The 8,788-nt window shown below is 44.0% G+C and overlaps 1 long non-coding RNA gene across 2 annotated transcripts in view; it reads right to left on the bottom strand.

Moving 5' to 3' along the window:
- Window positions 1-231: 231 nt before the first annotated feature.
- The window catches only part of LOC107076652 (uncharacterized), an 11,702-nt gene continuing 3,145 nt past the window's right edge, over window positions 232-8,788 (bottom strand). For both annotated transcript variants that reach the window (XR_001477836.2, XR_001477835.2), the window contains exon 3: window positions 232-1,887. This is a non-coding gene — a long non-coding RNA (uncharacterized lncRNA). The remainder of the gene's footprint in view (window positions 1,888-8,788) is intronic.

The following is an 8,788-nucleotide window of genomic DNA, read 5'->3' as shown; positions in this document are numbered from 1 at the left end:
AAAAGACTGTTCTGTTAATTATTCCACTGAGCCCTTTTCTGTGGAGCAGCACGATTCCTTGCCTTGCCTTTATTAAAGTGTGTGTGTGGGAGAGAGGATCTTTTCCTCAGTTCAGCAGTCTGAAGTCCATCCGGAGCAATGTGAAACAGGCATATACTGTACATAAACAGTCCTCCCTGGCTTTTTATTTTTAACTATTTTCAATATTTATAACAGTGAGTAGAACATAAAATGGCATTAAATCACAATTAAGTGCAATGTGAACAGTGCATTATTATTTGAAGATATGAGCATAAGTCAGCAAATCAAAACTTTGTTATAAACAGTACATGTATTTTTAGGACGTTAGACTCCATTTAAGGGCATTTTTCACCTTGAAGCATGTGTACAATGAAGAAGACTTGAATGAACTGTAATTAACTGTAACAAAATGAAACCAGGAGGGCATTTTTAATTCAAGTGAGGTGAACGTTAAGGAAGATGGTTAGTCCATGATCCGTCTTGGGGTCTGATGTACTGTACAGCACCATGCTGCATTTCAGCCTTCAATCTGTATAGATTGCTTTCTGTGTGGAGGGGTTTGTAAGTGGAAGATTCAGTCAAATGTTTTTAGGAACCCATTTTCAGCTTCTCTCTGCCACCCCCCTTAAATTGACCAAACTGAGCAATGTTGTTGTTTTTTTCATATAATCAGAAGTGATGTAAATGGCAGAGATGTCAGGGCTTACTTACATGCAAAGGTTTCACTGTGAAACAGCAGACTGCGATTACAGGAATTGCTAGCTGTTGTTCTTGGTTATTCTTATTGTTTTGTCTTTACAAATAATGCATTATCATTATGCCAGATATTGTCAGCCTAACGACCCATTTCACACAAGGCCTGTAGTTACACTGAAAGAGAAGCCAATTAGCTAACTTAATTGCAAAATTCAACGCTAGGTTGCTCCAGCTACACAGGTTTAATTGACGATAAGTTTTTGAGTGCGGCTTTCTGCTAAATAAGAACAGACTCCAGGAGTAACGTGTGACTTCTGCTGCGGAATTCCTTTTCACTTAGTTTTTTAACCAGATATATGCACTTACTGTAGGTTGCAAACACCTTAAAGTAAACGTTATGCCCAGAGAAGGATCTTGAATTAGATAGGGAGCTGATTTACTCCCTAGTAAAGTTACTATCAGGATAACATACACAGCATTTTAACAGCCCCCAAGAAACAAGCCTCTGTCCCTCTCTGTGCACAGAACATAAGAACCATGAGATGATGACTACTTCTTGACTCAAAGAGAAATAACAATGATAATGATGGTAAAGATATAATTGTAGTAGTATAATAAATGTTTCACCCTTGGAGTTGTATACCAGAAGGTGTTGTTTGTGAGGAAAGAGGTTGGTTACGATGCTGTGTGCAACATGCCATCATCTGTGAGCTCAACCAGCTTACTACCTGGAACAGAATCTAGGCCACTGATGTCAATTAATTAGGAAGAACAGTGCTTCTGACACACTGACCCCCTATAATGAATAAATGCTCCATGAACTTCCTAAAGACAATTAACAGTCAATAAGAGTAGTTTCATAGAGGGTATTTACAGTACAAGTGTCCAACTGAATGAAAGACGCTGACTTGTTGACAGTGATGATGAGTATTTTGAGTCCACCAAACATTCCTTTTTTCGTGAACTCTTTGACGAGGAATGCCTTCTCCTCCAGAATTAAATGAGACAAACTAACAGCACCCTGCTGAATTATCCTTTTGGCTGTGTGTGGTACAGGGAGGACAACAGTTACAGAGCTCCATATCGCTTCCTTCCATCTGGATTTTCCACATGATCCAGTGTTCACAGCTCTGTGCTCCCAGGTTCAGAGGAAGGCCAGAGATTGCATAACTATAAAAAGAAGAAAAGAGTTTTAGCATTGTTTGAAGATCAGGAGAAAAGGACACTGCTCAATTTCTCAGTTATTATTTTTCCTTTATTGGTGTTAAAAATACTGCTGGATTATTGCTCCTGGCCCTCAGATAGCCAGGCTGCTCCAATAACAGCCATGCTCCACAGCAGGGAATCTGACAAAGAATAAATCTGTGAGACACCAGCTACTCTGAATTATTTAAATTCATTTTCAGAAGGTGCTGGAGCTGGGCAGTGGGGAGAGTTTATTTCATCTTCTACAAAAAGGGAAATCAGCTGGGCCACACTGGACCGCTGTAGGCAATTCTTGTTCACTGTAATGCTGTTGCTGGCTTTACTTTCTGCAGGTCTTAATTGGACTGAATTCCAAAGGAATTCACTTGTTGATTATGTAGAGTAGCTATAAAACCTGCAGGATTGGGGCTCGTGGGGATGAGAGTTGTACAACAGAGCTCTAGGTGCTTCATTAGCAGGAGCAAAATCAACCTCTAGACTCATGGGACAGCACAGAGGAATAGTTACAAGACAGAGGTAAGTTCAAGCCCCCCGTGTGAATGCAGGTGTTATACTCCTGAGGAGCGATATTTCATTTTTTTATTACAATAACCCTCCTCTCTGCAAGAGCAGGGTCAATGCTGACCTCTGTGCCAAGCCCTCATCTAACCGGACCCCAACTCCGGCCCTGAGCACTTCTTCCAAACAACACCATTCCCATCAATCAACCAACCACCACACTACACCTGTCACCACGCCTTCCTCCTCCACCACCTCGGCCGCTACTTCGGAGACCCTACCTCGCCGTCTTTTCAAAGTATTCAAGCCTTTTCGGATAAGAATTTCTGAACCCGTCTTTGACCAGGTCTCTGGCCTAGCCCTTTCGGATTGGAAACTGATAGTCTTTTTCAAATACGAACTTCGGATCTCGCTCTGGACCAGGTCTCTAGCCTAGCCCTCTCTTGGATCGGGAACTACTGGATCTTTTATCCTTTGTCCCCTTACCTCTGAGGTTCCGCATAGGGTCCAACCTGTGCACCCGGTTGGGCTGCCGGCTATTCTTGACACTCTGTTGTGGGGGTGTCAAGATGAATCTGCGATTCGGCTAGCCACTGTGTGCCTTCAACCCACGCTGTGCTTCAGAAACCATGATGAGCTCCAGCCAGCCAGATGAGCTAATGCAGCTGGTCGCCGTGTTTGGATTGCATGTTCAGAAATCAGTTTCAGGTGTATTAATTTACTGTAGTTATTCCTTTAGCTACCAGGTAGGTCAACTGTGATCAAACTCTCATTTTACCATGATGACCTGGAAAGGCGTGTGCAGAGCAGGGCATGCCCTGGTGCACTGGAGAGAGGTATCTGGCTCAGCAGTAGAGCAGCAGGGCCCCACCCTAGGACTGAAGCCACGAGCCTTCAGCCCAGAGCTCGGAGACCTGCTCCAACACATGCTGCCGCCTTCTGCAGCAGTTCACCGACAGCACAAAGGCACCAGCAGTGGAGAACATACATCTAGATATTAATTGGCATTATTTCCTTACACTAAATGTGCACACACGCACCCAGAGAGCCGATAATTTCCGTCAATAGCGGCGTTGTTAGACAGCTGAGGGTTTGATTTACTAATGCTTGGAGAGCCAGGGTTACTCCCACACACAGGGGGGATTCCGCACAGAAGCAGCTTGAGCCATCGGGGGGATTTGCACCAGAATGAAAAATTAAAGGCGCAGGAGGTCTTTGCTTTGCAATCAAACAACTTCTTTGCCTCCCCTGTCCCTTCGCAGTGGGGGCTGCCGGAGAGCAAACCTGAATCTGAAATATCGTCACCTTTGGAAAACAAAATATTAAAACACAGAGAGAGGCTTTCCAGTCTGCTGAATGTAGGAGGATTGAAAAAAAAATTAAACTGATCGCTCTGCTCATTCCAAGGGCCACAGCGGGGACCTGATTGCAGGTTGTTTTGCTACATTCAGATAAGTGTTCTCTTGCCTGCGTGATAGAAACTAATACTGATTGTAGAAAGGATTTACCTACTGCGTCTGTTTCACTCTGCCCAAAAATAAAATTAATGAGCATTGGAATGAAAGACCTACAGCCTGGATACTGCTGCAATCTGTTTTGCAATTTCAAATGTTGTCTTAGTAAAATAGACCAGTGTTGTCAGTTCGTGAGATCAATATTAGAATTTGGTGTTTAAAATGTCGACAGGCTGCAAATTGCTCATGCTTTTCTCCTATGGTTGTTTGTGCCAACAAGCAAACACCATGAAACTTAAAAGCCACAGGTTTTTGGCCATAGCTTGTTTTTGATTGTGTGTTGTATCTCTGTGTGTGGCATTTGCTGTGTTGTTGCTGTACACAAAATAAAGTTATGTGTAATTGACTTAATGTACAATTACCTAGGATCCTCTTACAGTTGTACAGTGCAAATTACTACCCTTGGAGTGTCAGGCAAACAGAGTTAGAAATTTCTGAGACCTTTTCTGTGACACCAGGCTCGAACCTTCTATATACAACTTACTCGACCTAAAAAAATAATAAAGTTATAATATCTTTGCATGAAAATTCCACTGCTTGCAGGCGTACCAGAAACTCCCTTAAGATCTAATTGCATTGTTGTTGTGGCTCGCATAAGAGAAATGAGGGAACGGCAGTTAATTTCACTTGTGCTTCGCATTCATCATTACCTTCATAAGGAAAAGCACAGTGCATTAATTCCTTCCAAAAAAACCTCTCCCTTCCTTGAATGCTTCCTTAATAGCTAGCTCTTTGCTTTAGCCTTGGTGCAGGGCTGTCTTCGCTTCTGAAGATAAATCTCCCACTGTGCTCTCCTCTCCCTGCTCCCCATGGCTCCTCAATGTGGGTCATATTAAACAGCCAGGGAGGGAGAGTGCCGGAGTCGAAACCGTGCAGTATGTTCGTTAGAGCCAAGCTAGAAATCTCGAATATCTTGGTGAGCCGTTGAAATTGAGCTGCTTCACATGTAGCATCTGCTTAATCAGTTGTCTCTGGCCTTGTCACTGTGACATCCTTGTACCTTGTGCGAGACAATCGCAGGTTACAATTTCAAGCAAACCAAAGCTTACCAAACCAAAAATACTGTTTTCTAATATGTTTTTTAAAATGAATTATTCTGATTCACATAGAGACTCCTTTTTTTTTACCTTTCCCCCTTTGACCTGTCAGAGGACGTGCTCTCAGAATGCCATTCGGTAGAGGCTAGAGACAGTATTTAACAACTGCGTCAGATTGAATTGCGGCGGCACAGTGGTGCAGTGGTTAGCATCGCTGAATCTCAGTGCTGGGGCCCTGGGATCAATTCCTGGGGTGCTAACGAGATGGAGTTTGTATGTTCTTCCCAAGTTCATGTGGGTTTCCTCCAGGTACTCCAGTTTCCTCCCACAGTCCAAAGACATGCTGGTAGGCTAACTGGCTTCTGGGAAATGTGGCCCTGGTGTGAATGTGTGTATATCTGTGTCTGTGGGTTTGCCATGTGATGGGCTGGCATCCCTTCCAGGGTATATCCAGCCTTAAACCCATTGCTTGCCGGGATAGGCTCTGGTTCTCCTGCGACGCTGTTTTGGATAAAGAGGTTAGAAACTCAATTCTAAATCAAGTGGGTTTGAGAGAAAAATGAAAAGCAGTGTCTGCAAGCCTGCCTGCCTGCCATGAAGAAATTGTGCAATTTAAAATGCTGTGGGGGCGTGGCACCTCTGCCCTCACACTTGAAGGGAGACGTCTGGGTTACTGTGTGCCGACCATGTGTCACTAAGTCAGATACTGTACATTGTCTTTGCAGTTTAATTCTTTGGGGAGCTCTGCTGGCCTGCGGGACTCCTGTTTGGGTTTCTCCTGGAGTCCGGGGGATGCTACAGCCCGGCAGCTCCCTCATTGTCTGGCATCTCTCTGAATGTGCTCTCCTAGCATGGAGGCCTTTTGATCCCTGTTCCTCAGACCCTTTGCAATACCCTGGGAAATGAATGAACTGAACACGCTCTCTCCAGGGCTTGTGTAGGGAGGCTGATTTCACACCTACAGTACCTGTCTGTATTTTTGTTTTTTTATGCAGTCGTTTTTTCAGGATTAAATCCCTAGATGTTTACAGTATGTGCTCTTGGATGCAGACAGTTTAAAACAAAAAACAGATTGCCTTAGTGGGCCACGGCGGGGTGCTCCGTTTTGGATTTTTCTCGATCTAAAATACGAGAAGTGCCTCTGTGATGTAGCATCCTTTTCCACTGTAGGCAGTTTGGGTGACATGGTATCTTCAACATGTACTAAGCCCTCATTGCAAAAGTTGGCATTTCCTTTATTATTTATTGTGTTTATCATCAGCGACAGGATAATGTGAGGTCACCCAAGAAGGCTGAGCTACTGGAGCTGTCTCTAGTCTTTTAATAATTACAGATAAATCACACCTTCAAACAAGCAAAACCAATAAAGTTACTCTGCCCCAGAGCATGAATAAAGATGATGTATGGGTCACTGTGAACCTGTAGTTGGCTTGCAGAAAAGAAGCTCATATGTGTGTATAAATAAAAAGAAAGTGCTTTAGGAATGACAGACTTGGCATTATTGAGAAAGCACCTGAAGAGATAAGGAAAGGGGAAGTGAGCTGGTCTTTCATCCTCCTCTTTCCCACTATCCATTCCAGTGTGCTCAAGCATACATTAAAATAAATATAAGAAATATCACATCCAGGTGGAATTCTCTTTCAGCCCTCGGAAGGTAGCCGACAGGGGTCTTCAGTGGAGACACAGAGCAGACACGCTTTATGGTTTTTTATGGGTTTTTGGGTTTTTCTTCCTTTTTTTTGTTCAATAGATTTTCAGCTTGTTTTAGAGCGTTGGTTGTGTGAGAGGTTATGCACGGGAAGTAGACGTGGAATAAGGCTGAGTGGGAACCTTCGAGAGGGGTGATTTCTAACAGGAGTCAAAAATGTTTATTTCATTTTTAATGGAAGTGCATAGAGGGTTTTCACATTTTTCACTTTTTGCAGTTTTGTCTCAGTGGCTCGTAGTTGTAAATATATGTATATATTTCCCTATATGTACAGTAAAGATAGATAAGACTTTATTGATCCCGAAGGGAAACTGATGTGTTACAGCAGCCCAAGACAAGCAAAAAGAGACATCAGAATAGACTAAATTCTATTCGAACTGTAGACATTGCTAATACCTTTTATTTAGTGTGCTGCTTGCTTCTACTACAGTTCATCTGCTGTAGTCCCAGCCACCACACTGGCCACTGTACAGATCTCTGGAACTTCTCCTTGTAGACGTGCCCTTGTCACAAGTCCGTCTACCAGTGTACTAAGCCCAATGAGCATTCTTCACTAAAAAGAAAAGGCTTATCGTGTTTGTTTGTCTTAAACCATCCCATAATCTTATTCTCAATTTGGTTTTGTCGTTATAAGCATTCTAAATAGCAGAGTGCCCCTGTTTCCATCAGATCTAGGACTTACTTTTTGTACAATCCTTTAAAATCCTTTATAATGCTTCACAGAGGCACCCCTGCACTTTAGTCCTGTCACTGCACTGCGCCGATCGAGAGACGCAGTTTCTCGGCATTTTGGGGTGGCTTTTACTGGAGAGGGGTGGGGAGCTGCTGCCCCAGAGCCTCCTGTGGGACCTGTGTCCCATCTAAGAGCAAGCAAGAAAATGCTGACGCACTGCAGTCCTGTGGCTTGGTGCTGAGGACTCATTTGTTTAGGTCTTGCTGTAATTTCTGCTGGATTACCTTAGACAAAAATGCATGGAATCAACCTAATTAGCTGGCTATTAAAAAATAAGGAAAAATAGTGTGTGCACTGCTTAATAACCTCACCTGATGGCACTAATTTAAAAAAATTGTACACTGATTATTTAATCAATTTGAGATTAAGCTTCTTTGACGAGGTTTAATAATCTTCACAGTGTGGATATTCACGTTTTTGCTGCAGCTGCTGGGCTACTGCCATAGGACTTTATATAAACAGACAACACCTGTCAGCAAAACACTCCATTCGCTGAGCATGAAATCTTATTAACTGCCTTACAAAAAATACCGAGGGGGATAATAATAAGATCTTTTATTGGGGGGAAAAAAAATCAAAAGGAAAAGAAAAACAAAATATTCAGCCTGACAAGCGTCATGGAGCCAGCCAGGCTGTGGGGAAGTGCTTGGCTCGGACTGTCCTCAGCAGGTGCCCAGGGCGCAGAAGGCAAGGTTCAGCGCCAGCAGGAGCTTTTCCACACGGCTGGAGCCGTGGTGTGCCTGTGTCCGCCCCTCGGAGATCCAGGAGCGGGCGTCTTTATCTTCTTCTCCGGAGGCCGGGGCTCAGCAGCAGGCAGCGTCTCAAATCAGCCGGGCCCTTGGGGAAGGGCTGAGGGCAATGGGGTTGGGCTGCAGTTTTTGCACACCTGGTCTGGTCTTCCCTGCTGCTACCAGAGGCCCAGTATGATCTGTTGGTGGGTATACTGTACTGTATGTCACCGCTTCTGTCATCTTCAGCCTTTGCCCACCCCATTGGGCCCCCACAGCATTCCTGCTATCATTTCTGACTTCCTGTCCCCCTCCAGTTTGATCTTGCTGGCTTGCTGGTGTCATCTGGCCTTTTTACAGGAAGGTCTTTTGCTAGGCCATCTTTTTCGCCTTTGAAGCTCCGTTCCAGTATTTCCTCGGCTCCGTAAAGACCTGCGCCTGTTTGGGCCCTCTTCCATTCGTTGCCCTCCGGTTTCTCCCAGTTATTTCCAAGCATGCATCTTCCCATTCCTCTCTGCGTCCGCTGTCGATTCTGTGTCAGTCTGCTCTCCAGGTGTTACAGTGAGCAGCACATGTACTCTATATTTACTTTACAGATAAAACGTTTCTGGTGTCTCTGCAGGTTTCGACTGCTAAAATGTTTGTAT

This window comes from Lepisosteus oculatus, chromosome 3, assembly GCF_040954835.1.
Source record: "Lepisosteus oculatus isolate fLepOcu1 chromosome 3, fLepOcu1.hap2, whole genome shotgun sequence".
Taxonomy (NCBI): Eukaryota; Metazoa; Chordata; class Actinopteri; order Semionotiformes; family Lepisosteidae; genus Lepisosteus; species Lepisosteus oculatus.
The sequence above is the reverse complement of the archived record's forward strand: the minus strand, read 5'-3'. Positions and strand labels throughout refer to the sequence as shown.